Source organism: Thunnus thynnus, chromosome 8 (assembly GCF_963924715.1).
Source record: "Thunnus thynnus chromosome 8, fThuThy2.1, whole genome shotgun sequence".
NCBI lineage: Eukaryota > Metazoa > Chordata > Actinopteri > Scombriformes > Scombridae > Thunnus > Thunnus thynnus.
Genome location: NC_089524.1, coordinates 25715279 through 25731172, shown reverse-complemented (window position 1 = coordinate 25731172; position 15894 = coordinate 25715279). Strand labels below are relative to the sequence as shown.

Genomic DNA, 15894 nt, shown 5'->3' with positions numbered 1-15894 from the left:
CTGTAGCATACTGATGCTGCTGTAAGACATGCAGTCAGCGTGGCCTCGGCTAAGCAACCAAGCATGTGCTGCAGAGGGCTGGGCTGCCTCATAATAGTGTGTGTGTGTGCACACTTTCATTGTTAATTATGATGGGGTTTGTAAATAATACAATGTGAGGAGAAATGGGATTAGAGAGGAACATGTACTTCATGTGAGTGCATGTATGTTTCGGAGTTGTATGCAGGTGTGCACATGTGTGTAAATGTGCGTGCATTGTGTGCTGCAGCGGGCGGTGGGTTGTTCATTATGCTGTGTGTGTCTCCTCTTGCAAAGCCTCTGTTATCACAACACAGAGCCCTGGCAGCTCCTGCGCTAGTTCTGTTACCATACCTGAGTCCCGTGGGAGCTCCTATAGTATATTCTGCTCCTCAAGGACAGTATACTGGAGCTCCAACAGAAACACAGACCACCACAAACCATCATAACCATCTCATCTCTCGAAACCCTGCTGATCAACATGGAAGAACATAAAGTGAATCTTTTTTTTTCTTATGTAAAGTGGTAACAAGAATGTTAAGTTTGTTTTTCCTATATTTATTTGTTTGTACAGTATATAACAAAACTAAGTGTACAACATCACTAAAACATGATCAACATCACTAAAATGTTAAGTAATTACAAATCCTGTCCATTTAATACAATTTCATTTGTTTTTAGACCAAACCGAAAAAGAATTAAGCCAATTCAATTGAAAAACAGAATGTTTGACTAACTAAACTATAATGAAAGATCCATATTTAAGAATGAACTGCAACAAAAGTCAGCACACCCTTCATGAGACTCCTCTTTTATTTTTTAATATTTTGTACACTTCTCGCACAAATCTATGGAAAGACGTTCTGTCATTCTTCACAGATAATTCTTTTTGGCTGCTCTTTGCTGGAGGGGTTTTGTTGCTCTACCTTCCTCTTTAAAATACTCTAAAGGTGTTCTATTGGATTCAGATCAGGGGATATACTTGGCCAGGTCATAATTTTCTTTTTCTTCTTTAAAAACTCAAGTGATTTTTGCAGTGTGTTTGGAATCATTGTCATGTTGGAAAATTCCTCTCTTGCCAACCTTCTTGAGACTGGGAATCATTTCATTCAGTATTTGGGTATACAAACTTGCATTTATGGTGCAATCTATAAATGTCATCTCCCCTTTACCCTTTGCACTCATGCAACCCCATATCAGCAAACTCCCTACTCCATGTTTTACAGTCAGCACTATGCAGTCACTGCGGTAGTCCTGACCAGTTCTGCGCAAAACATGCTGGACCCCATCAGATCCAAACACATTTCTTTTGGTTTCATCTGACCAAAGAATGTTCCACCAATATTCATCAGGCTTCTTTTCATGTTGTTTGGCAACATTTAATCTTGCAGTTTTGTGCTGTTTTGTGAGTAATGGTTTTCTTTTTGGATGTCGTCCGTAGAGGTTGACTTCATGAACTGTCTGAGCAGTCACTGAAACACCAATTTCCACAAATAATCCTTGAGCCAAGACAGAAGCACTTGCCCGTCTGTTTTTCAATGCAACATTGCGTAAACAGTGAATTGTGAATGCTGTCCTTTTTCGAGGATGGCCACTGCACCTTCTGTTATTGGTAGTGTGGGTCCTCCTGTACCTCCTAACCACTGCTGCAAACTGTTTGGCTTCTGTTCAGTAACCTACTGACGATCTTGTACCCTCTCCCATCTTTATGAAGTCTCACAATCTGCATTCTTACTTGTTCTGGTAATTCCTCACCATGTGAAGCTGTGTTGCATTAGACACAACCCAGGCCTAAATTAAGAAAGTTGTGGTGTTCACAGGTTCTTTTATAACCTTGTTCAGGCATTTAGTCTTAATCAGAATCACAGGTGTAATCATTTTTGTTGCATTGAGGTTGTACTTTGACGCCTGTATTTTCAATTTAGTCTATCTAACTTGTTTTTGATTACAAATAAGTAATAATATTGTAATTATACAATTTTGAATCATGTAACATTTTAGTGATACTGCACAGGAGTGTACTTAGTTTTGTTATATACTGTATTTCTCCTTTATGCCATATTTTAACTAACTGCACGTACTTTGTTTTATAGGGAAAATAGAAAAGATTACAAAAAACATAAAGGAAGAAAGAAATTGGTCGAGTGTGTCATTCTTCATATTGGCAGCATTTGAATTAGATTTGAAATTCTCAGTGAAACAACAGGAATTCACTCTGGTATTATTACAACTGCTCCCTACTATAAAATATAACCAGAAGGCTTTCTTCATATCTTTCTCTCTCTTCCTGCTCTATTTGACTCTGTCCAGGAGACAACAGGAGGCCTGCTCTTTCTGTGTCCCACTCAATCCCTAATCATCACCTGTCTCAGAAAGAGATCCAGAAATGGATTTCATTCATTAGCAGAGATGAGAACAGCTTGCAGGGGGTACAAAAGTGTCTTTCCCTGCGTCTCTAAAAGTGTGCCACATTGTGAAAAGTAGGAAGAAAATAAAAAAGCAAAAATGCTCAGCAATGTTCCCCTCCATCTTTAATGAAAGAGAATGAGAGGAGCTGTCTCTTTCTGTCTCCCACTGCTCCACCACAACCTGATTACTGTCTGATGATGATGGCACTACTTCCTGACATCTAATTGAAATAATTGTGTGTAATCACTTTAAAAGACTGGCAGGAGACATGCAAGCAATGAGAAGTAGTTAAGAAAGGCAACGGCATTTTAATTTAATCTTCCCAGATGCATCTGATTCCATCAAACAAGTGTAAAACCACCAGGAGACAGGCAGACACTGCGGTGGCACAGTTCAATTGAGAGATGAATAGTGGGGTAATGGGTTTAGGGGCTGTGAAAGAGAGCAGGGTTTAGGTGGATATGCTTCAGCCATTCTCTCATACTCGCACACTTTATCCCACATAATCTGTAGGAAATCTTCAGAGTATAGCACTGTATCCAGGTTGACTTTCCCAGAAACTGATCTTTAATGCAGTATTTCACATAAACAACCCAAGCTTGGATTTTGTACCATTATTGCTCATGTGCTAAAAACCAACCTCTCTGGCTCTGCAGCACCAAAGCTGAAAGCTTGTGATCACAAGACAGAGACACCTTGTGGGTTTTGTTGGGATGGATATAATGACTAAAATGCTCAGTCTGGCCCTCCATGTGCAGCCGCCGCAGACTCGTGGGCATGTGCACCACAGGGCCACTCTGTGGGTTTCTGAAGGCCCATATCACACAGAGAGCCCAGGCCGGGGAGAGCCTGTCCACAGCCATTTCCCTACTCTTTAATCTCAGTGGTCGACTGTAGAGAGCAGCGCTGCACATTCCATTAATGTAAAGTGGGGCTTGAAGGCCCGTAATTTATTGGCTCTGCAGACTCGCCTCCCCTCATCTCACTCATACTGGCTCCCGGACACCAAATACTCCCCCTGACACCCGCCGACACACAGCACCCTGCACTCACCGTTTTACACTGTTTCTCTTTCTTTCTCTTCTTACCTCTCCCTCTGTCTATTCCTCTCTTCATACCTTTAGCCATGATCTCTCTCGCTTACTTTACCTATCATGCATACATACAGAGAGTCCCTCTGCAGCACCTTGCTCCAGCCCTTTATCATTACATTTCTCCTCGTTGCTCTCAAAGTTTCTGCCGTGAAAGGAGCCAAGTATGAAGTGAGGAGCCCTGCTTCTTCAGTGCCTGCATCACTGATTTAACGGATAGTTTAATTACTAACAAAATTACACACAGAGATAACTGCAGAACAGACGACTCCCCTGCTGAGAGAGATGAAGTGTGAGAGACAGAAAAAGAGGGACACAAAAATCTTGTTTCATCTATTGATTCTCTTTTGAATCTGCTCCTCCTCTCCTCCTTCCCTTTTCTTCAGTCTGGACTAATTATCATGATCTGTGCTACTGTAGCAAGGATGCCCATCCTGGCCATTAAGCTGCCAAGATGCCAGAGTACCAGGCTCTGCCAGTAGAGACAGATAGGTCAGGAGGGAGGACAAGCAAGACTGAGGGGGGCCCTAGGAGGAGGCAGAAGTAGTATCACTGAATCTTAAACCAAACTGAACTGAAAACAGTGTGACAGGATCTTCTCAGTGAATTAAGAAGAGAGGTGGGTTGTTGTTTTTTTTTACTGTTGTGCTGCCTGTCACATAAATAGATTGATAGAGAAAGCAAAGCAGAGTACAAGAGTGCTCCTATTTTGTGTGATTTTTGTTTGCTCTGTTGTTTTGATTACTCATTTTACTAAGTCAGTCAGGCAGGTTTTGTTGTCACCAAACTCAAAACTATTGCACTTAAAAGGTACCCTGTGTAGTTTTTTACCTCTAGCAGCACTATGAAACAGCTTTTTTAATGAATGGAGTTCCATTTTGTTTGTCTCATGTACAAGGAAGCAGGTGATGCATTACACTCAGTCCTACCAAAGATTTCACACTATTACACTGATTGACAGGTGGTGATAATGTGACAAGAAATGCAGAAGATTGCAAGCTAGTCAACATGATGTAAACAAAGTTTTGCAAAGCAAGGAAAAGTATTCAGCACGTTTGTTAGACCTCATGCATTTTGGTGAGCATCACTCAATATAAACAAAACTTGTTTGTTTACAAGAAAACTACAGGAGCAACTTTAACTATACTCAGTAGCAATTCCTTCCAAGGAAGACTTTGAACATTTTCTTAAATAGAGGTACAGAAGTGGTGCATTTTTGTACTGAAAAGTAAAATTTTCACAGATGTACCAAAACAAGGTATAATGGGTCACAAATGACTAATGTTTGATCCACCATAAAGCTACCACAGTAGTGTCTCATGCTTTAAGGTAAAAACTTGTACCAATTCACCATGAACTTAAGTTCAAGTCACTACAGTCAGCTAAGATAGCACATGACTGGGGCACATTGGTGCCTCAAGGGAAATGGCACTTGCCCACAACTACAGAGAAATGGGTTTATATCCAGCAGTGCTGCTTCTGACTCAGCTTCTCGATCTGACCTCTCTGGGTGGGAAACCGGTGAAGGATCCCAAACTTGTTGCAATCTCCTACTGGTTACACCCTCCCCTGACCTGGAGCATCATGGGAACAGAGCAACAACAGTGCATGTTATTTTTGTAGGAGTACACACCAACCAAAATCCCAGCAAACTCAACACCAAACTACTCTGTGATACAAAAGAATTGTAAATCAGGGTCCAATAGGGCTGAGTCTTTATGTATTATGAGGCAGCAGAATCAAATTTATAAGCATCACATTATGCATGACCTCAGGACACAGTTTACACTACACAAGCAACATTATGTCACAGACAGACAATACATCACTTTCTCTGTAATAAACTTTATGTTCCAGGACCTCCCCCACATGTCTGCTGCAACCCCTGTGTCAGACAGACAGAACACAGGAGCCTGACTTTACAGTTGTATGCAAAAGTTTGGGCACCCCTTGACAAATAACATATTTTGGTGATTTTTTAATTGAAAAGATGTAAACACAGAATCTCTAGGATATGGAACGTAAACCACAATATTTCAGCAAACATTGATGCATAGTTACTTTTTATGTCATAAATAAAAAATAAAAATATCATTGTGGAATGTGCAAAAGTTTGGGCACCATACATAGTCAGTACTTAGTAACACCCCCTCTGGCAGATATCACAGCTTGCAAATGCTTTTTGTAGCCAGATAAAAGTCTTTTCAATTGTTGTATTTGGAATTGTCTCCCATTCTTTCTTGCAAAAGGCTTCTAGTTCTGCAATATTCTTGGGCCGGCTTGCATGCACAGCTCTTTTAAGATCAACCCACAGATTTTCTGTTATGTTTAAATCAGGGGACTGTGAGGGCCTTTCCAAAATCTTCATCTTGCATCTCTTGAGGTAGTCCATGGTGGATTTTGAGATATGTTTTGGATCATTATCCTGTTGTCCTCTTTTCAGCTTCAGCTTTTTTGCAGACTGTTTGATGTTTGCTTCCAGAGTTTGTATCTTCCTGTGCCACTGGCTGCAACACAACCCCAAAGCATGACAGATCCACCCCCATGCTTAACAGTTGGCAAGGTGTTCTTTTCATGAAACTAGTGTAGTGCCCATTTAAAATGTGTCTGTTCAGAATAGGGATGTTCCTAATGACAAATTTCCCTAGTAATTAAACGGAAATTTTAATTTAGACTAGTCGACTAGTCTAAAATCAAACACTCAGAAAACAGTCCAAATTAAGCACAATATAACTGATAAGGTTAAACATTGTCCAAAAAAACACTGCGTGTATGTAAGAGCCATTTAAAACTGTTAATCACATTCTTCAATAACCAAATCATATTTTAAATGCCACTGAAATGTGGTGTGAAATGTGGCATTTTGCACCGCTAACCAGTCATCAGAAAAACTATAAATAATAGGACTACAAATATAGGCCTAATTGTTTTTTTTTGTTGTTCTTTTTTAAAACAAAACAATTAGGCCTACTGATCAACGTGACATTAGATTAACAATTTTATTAGGACCTCAGTCTATTAATAAGTCCTGCAGTTGAAAAAACACTCAGGTGGCACATATGTGTCAGGCACACAGAAATAGCGACTTGCAAGCCAGCATAGTTTTGAAAAGCGTTGTATCTTCCCACACCACCACACAAGTGGATCTTCATTAGGTGGGATACAGGTTTCAATCCAGTAGTGCTCCAGCTTATCTTGAATCGTGAACTCTCCATAGTTATCCCCAAATAGAAAAATTAAGCAAGTTTTCTGTCATTTTGGTTGAGTGTAGTTATCAGCCGAGTCTTCATCTTTAGGCCCGTTGCAGTCTTCATTATCAGCATCTTCCTCATCATCATTCGCTGGGAGGCTGTGATAATGAGCGGCAAGATTTTTTCTTACTGTCCAATTGCATGTCCATCTGGAGAAAGCTGAGGTGCTTGTGGCGGGGATCAAGAGCAGAGGCAAGCAGTGCCACACTTCCAGCTCTCTTTGTGTCTGTTGGACGCATTCATTTCTCCAGTGATGCTGCCATCATGTTCTTGAACTCAGCCACTTTGCTGGGATTGCCTGCTGAGTTGAGATGCCTAGTGGAGATAACTGAATGGATGAAAACGGTATAATCAGTTGTATGTATTAAAACATATAAAAAGACTCTGTTTGGAACAATATTGTGTGTCTGATTTGTTTTTTCCACAAAAAAAGTGTAATTATCATGTTAAAATCCGTAAAACGACATCTACTCCTCCTCCCTCATTAAAAATTATTATTTTTATTATATTATTATATTTACCTGCTCAGCAAACTTAAGGTAATGGGGAACACCATTAACATTGATATGTATGCCTGGCCACACAGAGCAGTGGTGGCATTTTTGAGGGAATCCAGCAAAGGGAGCATAGACTCAATTGTCTGCCAATTGTCAACCGATAGCTTCTACATCCTGGTGTCTGTTAGTTTTGGTCCATCGCTGTTAGTGGCTGTGCTGGAACATTTCTCTGATGGAGTTTCAGTGTGTCTTGCAGGATTGTATAACTTTGTGTGCAGACAGCTCTTGTTGCTCCTGTTTTTTTAGCACTTTTTTACTGGCCACAGTAATGTGGTGGAAATGGCTCACCAGTCTCGTGAATGTACCAATCAGCCGGCCCATGGCGTTCGCCTTCAATCCATCATTTATGTTTGTACAGAGTTGTACTCACTGTTTACTTTTCTCTTTTTAGAGCACGCCATGTGAAATTACTTTTCTCTGACTCACTTATTTTTCCCACTGTAGTCTCTCATCTCGTCTCTCCCCTGTGTGTGTATTTCTCACTCACTGATTTGAGTCGCAATGCTTATCAGAATCACGTGAGCTGATTTACAACGCATGCAAATGGTCTGTGAGTTTCCTGGGATGCTAAATAAGTGCGCCTTAAGGGCTAGAAAAGCTGTGCTGGTTAAAATAAAAATGTTCTGTCAAAATTTAATTATTCTCAATAATTATAATCAGTTATAATGAGCTTACATCAATACTGCACTTCCTTGGGTCTTCAGCAATACACCCGGCAAGTGTGAAGTCGATTGGATAAATAGTTGTCGAGAAAATCAAAGGACAGACATACATACAGAGACTCCCTCCATTTTGGTTAAATAAGAGTCTTTGTTGTTTATTGTTTATTTTTAATCACACAAACACAGCAAATTAAAACTTAATTATACACACTAACTACATGAAAACCTAACTATATACATAATTATTTATAAATGATGTTAAAAGGCTCCATGTAACAAGGTGGCTACAGAGAGCAGCAACTTAAATTTAACACTTTTTAAGACATTTTAATGCCACAGTTTCGTAAAATTTAAGGACAACTTTGCACCAAAAAATAAGCACTAAATGTGAAAATATAGGCATAGGTATTTATAATGAAAAAAGATAAATATGACAAAAAATATACATATTGTCAGTTCAAAATGATCAGTAAGGCAAAATTATCTTGAGAAAATCAAAGGACAGACATAGTTAAGCTCATAGGACTTGGTTTTACAATCCCATATTGTAATCAGCAATCATTCCTTGAATGGGGGTAGGAGTAAATGTTTCACTGGGGTCATCAGGTGGGCACCCTCCTTCCTTGGTGTTTCGTTGATAGGCCCACGCAGCAACAGAACTTCAGGAGGATCGGTCAAGTCTGGGTTTCTTCTGTCAATGATTCAGTCCCCTTTGTGCGGACTGTAAATCAGTAGAATATCATGAAGTCTGCCAAATATGGCCTGCTGTACCAGAGTGTCTCCATACTTTTATCTCGTCAGCAGGTCTTCATACACAACATTGCTGAGAAAGCAGCGCTTTTTCTTTGTCTCTTCATCTTGAACAAGAATGCGAATCCTGCTTGATCTGCCAACCCTGCTGTCCTCCACGTAGAACTGACTGTGGCTGAACATGTCTCTTGTGTAGAAGACCCCAACATGGTGTAGAAACTGCCCTTAAAACTTATTCATGGTCATGGCAAAGCAGGGTCTCACCGAAACTGCCAACCCCGCAGAATGAATGGGAAGATGTTGTCAAATGGTTGATGTGTGGAATGAGGAGTGTGTGTCAAGCATTGACACTAACCACAGATGGGGCAGGATCTGATCGATGAGATACCTAGACCCATTGCTGTGTCCGTTGTGCTGGTCGAAGTTTTGAAGTAGCATGATCACCATTCCAACCTTCAGAGTGATGCGATGGGGAGGCATACCAGATGAGCAGATATGTAGAAACTCAGCCAGGTACTCATGGTGAACCTCAGACTGCACTGTGTCCACGCTCCTCTCCTGGAAACAGCTTTGTCATGTACTTGTTCACCTTGTCAACTTCAGAGTTAGTCGGGCACAGTATGATGCGCTCACATAGCCCTTTGGGGTTGGCAGTGTTGGTCTGGATGGCCTGATACACCCAACTGATGATGTCCTTGAGTCTTTCACCAAGAAGAGTGAGCGATTCCTTGAGCTCAACAGCAAATTCGCCCTCCTCTGGTATCACACCACAGGTGCTGTCACACGCAGGTATTTGGCAAAATCTGCTTGGTCTTGTTTCCGCTCCACCAGCCTGAGTGATCCTCATGTTTTCAGCAAGATAAAGAATCTTGACCTTCCTCCACAGGTATGAGCTCTTCAAGCACCTTCCTTCCCTTTAAGGATTTTCCTCCAGTTGCTGAACCCTGCAGCCACTACAATGTACAATCTGGTGCCTCTAATGGCAATCCATCATTGACAATTCATCCACCACCCTGACATGCATCATTCTGATGAGTTTTGAAGTGTTGTCATCTTCACTCACGTTGCAAGTGGACCTGTCAGTGGGAATGAAAGGGTACTTGATCCCACTATCCTACTTTTATGCAGGAGGGTAGCCGCAATGCCACTTGCAGCTATGCTTGGACTTTGTCATGGATGTGGGACAATGTGACTGTTTTCCCGGTACCACTATTTGCATCATCTGCGATCATCTTGCCTGTAATGATGAGTCATATGCTGGATGCACAGCGTCTAACTCTTAAGTCCTCCTCCTCTGAGGTGAAGAGTGAGAGCCAGCTTTCCAAACTGCTCTGTCGTCATTGCTCCTAGAGCAGTGAAAGCCACATCGCTATCTAGTGATGGAAGGTTCATGGTGCCACGAAGGTCTTAGTGCTGTGTGTAAGCTGTTAGGACAGTTTTGAGTTCATTGGCGTTGCCATTTTGGGCCACAAACTCAATGGCTTTCTTGAACTGCTGCATGTACGGATTGCACTTGTGAATGGCCTCTTGTGCTCTCAGCAAAAAATCTTCATTCAGACTGCTGTTCAAGGTGTGGACAGGACAGAACTCCAGCTCATGGGCAGGATCATGGAAGTAGATCTGGGCAAAGAGTGGGGTACAACCCTGCTCAGGAAGGGGACCAGCAATGTAATGATAAACCTTACCTTGTATGTGCAGCCATGGATTGAAGCCAGACATAGCTATTTCCTGAACACCAATACTTGCCATTGTTAGCGTGTTGTTATACTGTTTCACCTGCTTAACAAAGTTCTCATTAATGAAAAGGTCCATAATAGCATCTGCAGACTGTGGTGGAACTGGGCCAGGCTTGGGATTTGTGGGGTCATACGTAAGGTTAATCTTACCAGAGTAGCAGCAGAATCCTTTTCTCTCCTCTTTCCATACAAAGGCATCACAATATGAGCATTTAAAACACTGAAACAGTGACGTCTTGCTCATCATCTGGCCATAATCACCATGAAGCTCCTCTTGGAAGAAGTCAGTATCATCATACCAAGCAAGGGTGCGATTGTCATGGCATCCCTTGCCTGCTGGTCCTCTCACTGTTAAGGGGTCTCCTCCTCTCACGTGCAGTTGTGACGTTGAAGGTGCTCTACTTGTATCTCTGGCGCTTCCTCTGCCCTCATGTTAGCACTGCACACAGCATTGCTTGCAAGACAAGCATCTCGTGCTTTGTCTGACTCAGTTGCACATGCACAGCAACGTGCCTTGCGTATCTGCTCCCACTTGGCACGGTTATCTTTAGGGATGTTAGCATTAACAAAGGTGGTCTGCAACAAAGATTAGATGTCACAGTCAGTGATTAAACTCTGATGTCACACAAACTACCGTCCACCTTCTACAATGGAAGCTGAAACTGCCGGTTAAAATCACACTTCAAATTGTTTACAAGCAGTAAGTCGAACATTTCATGTGTTAACACTCACCACTGAGTCAAGACGAAGTGAATTTCAACTTCATACAGTACCCTCCAGCATCAGCAAAGGTGGTCTGCAACAAAGATTAGATGTCAGTCAGTGATTAAAATCTGATGTCACGCACACTACCGTCCACTTTCCACAATAGAAGTTGAATTAATAAACTGTATGCCTCACTGTGTGGAAGAGACTGGGATCATTCTTTTATGTGTATGGCAACATCAGGCTTGACTTAAACATTGCTTTCCTAACTTCGTAAAACAAATTATAACAAATAAATTTAATTTATTTGTCTATTTAGGAATGGGGTGTGTTAGGACAGCAAATACACAGTTGATTTGGGTTACCAACATTTAGCTGCAGTGATCCAACAACTTTGGTCTTGGACTGCAATCCAGATATATGGCATTATCTAGATTATTATATGCATAGACTACCGTATGCATTGACGTTACTGCATTCAGTACGCACACACACCTACACGCGCATGCACTCCATTCAGTGAGTGTATCCTTATAGGTGTCCTTTCAGTAGTGTTATGTGTGTTATGTGTGTTACTGCATTAAAGTTATTGCGCACAGTGGCGCATGTTGCATTGGATATAATTAGCGCAAGTATTTTGCCATTACATTTTAGACCTCACGCAACTGTTGCTAACTGAGCCAGCCATTGCTAAACTATCAAATGGAAGCTCAACTTTTATTAGTTACTTGCTTTGACATAGGCCCTGTTTACACCTGGCATTAACATCCGTCTCAGGTGATCCGATCACAAGTGGACAGCTCTAAATACAGGTGTAAACGCACCCGAGACACATTGAGGACGGATTGAGATCCGATCACTCAGACCACATTTGGAGGTGGTCTGGGCCGCCTACTCAGCTGACGTCCTCTATTTTCCGGCAGACTAGGCACAGGACCCTCCGTCCAAAGCTGTTCAACTTGTTTGATAACAGAGTAAACAAATTATTTTGTTTTTCATGTGAACGTAATCCACCTCCCGTTTTTTCCTGTTTTTCTCGTTCCCCTAACCGGTTTCCTTCTTCAAATCGACAGTTAGAATAGAAATTAATTTTTCGCTAGTCTGTCTAAAAAAATATTTCAGACGCTAAACGTAGCTGGATAGTTTCCTCTGTCCTGTCAAACTGATAACTACAGTTTTTAGTTTTGGTGTGCTGCTAAACATAATGAGCTCAGGTTTTATCAGGAGGACAGCTGCTTTATTCCAAACAGTTTCACTGTATGGACCTGGACTGCATGTGCAACAGCTGACCTATTGGATGTGTAGAAGAACACAGAACATTAATTAACATTAGATCCTGACCGACCCTGTTGGCGTGTCAGAGATTTAAATAATCAATGAAGTTATGCTGCTGTATCTTATGCTTAAATGCACACAGTGTCTCTGAATGGAGAGATGCAGCTGCGGGGAGATCGCTGCATCTCTCTCTCTCTCCCGACACAGAATATTTATTTATATCCTGAATATGTATCCTGTTATCAAACAAGTTGAACACAGCTTTGGACAAATAACGAACGAATTTGGTCTTTGAAAACAGAAATGATGTCCGTGTTTATTTGCATGTAGAGCAGGGAAGTGAGATCCGATCACATGTGGTCACTCAGGACGCATGTGGAGATGCATGTTAATACCAGGTGCAAACAGACGCACTTAAAGCTGTCCACTTGTGATCGGATCACCCGAGACGCATGTTAATACCAGGTGTAAACAGGGCCATAACCACTGCAGTGATAAATTACATAGTGGGACAGCTGATAGTTACTAAAGATAGCATTGAAAACAACTTCACATCAGGCGGCATTAGTATTATAAGTTAGCATACACTTTGTACACTTGGCAAACTCACATAATGTAGGTTGCATTCATTGCAGAGCGGCGCTGTTCGTGTCTTGTTTCTGCTCATCAACTCCAGAGGAAGTGAAGAAGACTTCAGTTGTAGTATCCAGTAAAAGACTGAGTGAGCTGCAGTCAATGAGCTGTGGGCTGTCATGTCTTAATTACATTTCACACTGTGGAAACTGCAAGCTGACAACGCTTTGCTATCTTCTTGTGGCCTTCCCCTGAATTGTGGGCATCAATAACTTTCATTTTCAGTCTTACACAGCTGCTTAGAGGAACCCATGGTTGCTGAGTGTTCGCACAAGGTTTGAAGAGTCAGTGTATTTGTAAAGCTTTGAAATTGGCACCAGTTGACATTTCCTAACAGCAACTGTTTACATGCCTCAGGCCTAATGAGCTGATTAAGGTCTGAGACCTTGTAAAAAGAATCTGAGACTTTGGAACTCCTGGGGTGCCCAGACTTTTGCACAAGCCACAATGTTTTTATTATTTTACATTTTTTTCAATTTATGACATAAAAAGTAACTATGCAATAATGTTTACTGAAAATATTGTGTTTTATATTCCATATTCTAGAGATGTTGTGTTTACATGTTTTCTTTTTTTTTTTTTTAAATCAGCAAAATATGTCAAGGGGCGTCCAAACTTTTGCATACAACTGTACAATTACCACATTATTGTAATTGTTAAAGTAAATAGTTTGTGTGTTGTTTTATGTGTTTCTTGAATGTGATTATGTTTCCTGTGTGTTTTGTAGTACTTTTAAATGAAGATTTATTTTGGGAAATGTACAATCTAATTAAACAGACAACTTTTATTTATGGAGAAAATCAAAATATTGATACCAAATTTAAGAACCTCTGCTGCCTACTTAATGATGGTGTTTCAATAATGCTTTTGTAGAACTATGTTTGTTCGATTTGTTTCACTAGTTTGATTATTTTATTCATACCAGTGGCTGTACTAATTTGATCACCAAACATACCTACATCACGTTTGGTATCATTTTATTGGACTAAATTCAAGCAGTCCGAATCTATCATAAGAAGTAACTCGAGTGCTATGATTCAATTGTGATTTGAGTCAGATACCTCCACTGTCTGCCATACGTCCACTCCTGAATCCCACCCTTCAGTCCATACATGCAAGTATTGACAAGCACATCCACAAATCAGTTAATGAACAACTACTAACCACGATTGTTATCATCAGATTCTGTTTCTCATTTAATGCTTACCACAAGAATATTCGATCAATCATCCTTATCCAGAAATCTCCTTTTGTTTTTATTTATACAAAGTCTATTTTCCCATATATGCTCCAATTTTCACAGTTATAAACTCTAATTATATAATTTTTCTTGCCTTTCTTTGTTGTCATGTTGTTTAATTATAATTTAGTTAGAAATAAATGTGTGTAAAATTATATGTCCTGGCTTTTCTTGATCACATTTTGGTTAACATTGTGTAACATTGCTCTATATTAAGACTAATGGTGACTGTGATTGATTCTAAATAATAAATATTGGTTGTTATTATTATTATTATTATTATTATTATTATTATTATTATTATATAATAATAACAATAATAGCAGAAATACACAATAATAGTAATTTTCTCTTCTTGCCACTGAGGCTTTTTCCCATTTGGCACAATACAGACTCCAATAGGAATCATTATATCCACAGACTGGTTATTCATGTTGAAGTTATGTAAGCTCATACTGTATTCCTCAAATCACACCAATTTTAGTTAAATTTCTACAACTGTGGCAATTAATGGCTTGAAGAGATTTTATACACAAAAGAACGTGAGACTGCATGAAAACCAGAGAGGTGTTAAAGTCATAACAAGAGGAGGTAGGTAGGAAAGGAACAAGCATTCAGTCTAAATGGATAAAACAACTGAGCAGCATACTGTGGGTTAATAGTATCTAATTAAAGCAACGATTAAACATCTGCATTTTCTCACATTTCCATTGTTTAAATGTATGTGTAAAAAGTAGCTCCAATCTGTCTCTTAACACCACAAATTGTAGACTCACTAAGTGGTAGTTAAATGAAAACAAAATTGAATACAGAATTAGTGAGACTATCAAGTAAGCAAGCACTGCAATATTTATGAGCTGATTAAACTGTGTACACGGTCAGAGAGGAGTCGTGAGAGGGGCGCAATTGGCCAATGGGCTGCCTCTTACTTATTCATGCTAGGGGCTAGACGTCTCTCTCTGTAAATTATTTAGACCTTTTCTTTGTGTGTGTGTGTGTGTTTGAGAGCACTGTGTGAGTGAATTATTAAGGTTATGTGTGTACAGCCACAGTAGGGATCCTCTTTAGAGGGGTCACTGGCCATGCTGTTGAAATAACATTATTATATTGCCACTTTGTGCTCCATGTGCATGTGTGTGTGTGTGTGTGTATATCCATCAGTGAGAGGGGTTTTCCATTTAGTGAATGGATCCTTAGGGACATACTGTGAACAAAAAGGCCAAACTGATATTGAGATAAAGACAACATGATGCTGAGATGGAGGGGGGAATGAAGAAAGGAGAGGAGGGAATGAAAAAAGGAAATGAATTCAGTTTCATATACATCTATAACAAACCTTTCCCTTTAGTTTATTTCCACCTCAGAGGAGAATGAGTGCATGATGGAAATTCATGTCCTTGCATTATGAGGGCATTGTCAGGTCTGACTGTGGGGGTCCTAAGAGAGGTGTCTGTGCATTTGACGAGTTAACATGTGAAATAGCTATGCTAATCGCTATGCTAATTGCGTTTCTGAACGCATGTTAGCACACTGTGAGCCATTTCACAGCAAACAGCCATGGCCTAAG

General features: G+C 40.4%; 1 protein-coding gene and 1 long non-coding RNA gene across 7 annotated transcripts in view; both read right to left on the bottom strand.

The window, feature by feature from the left end:
* The window catches only part of dab1a (DAB adaptor protein 1a), a 239738-nt gene that overhangs the window by 88260 nt on the left and 135584 nt on the right, over positions 1-15894 (bottom strand). The gene's annotated exons all lie outside the window — the stretch shown is intronic.
* On the bottom strand, positions 9662-14027 carry LOC137188090 (uncharacterized). The gene is made up of 3 exons (XR_010929324.1): positions 13065-14027; positions 11207-11270; positions 9662-11050 (listed from the first exon to the last, which is right to left on the bottom strand). It is a non-coding gene; the product is annotated as an uncharacterized lncRNA (long non-coding RNA).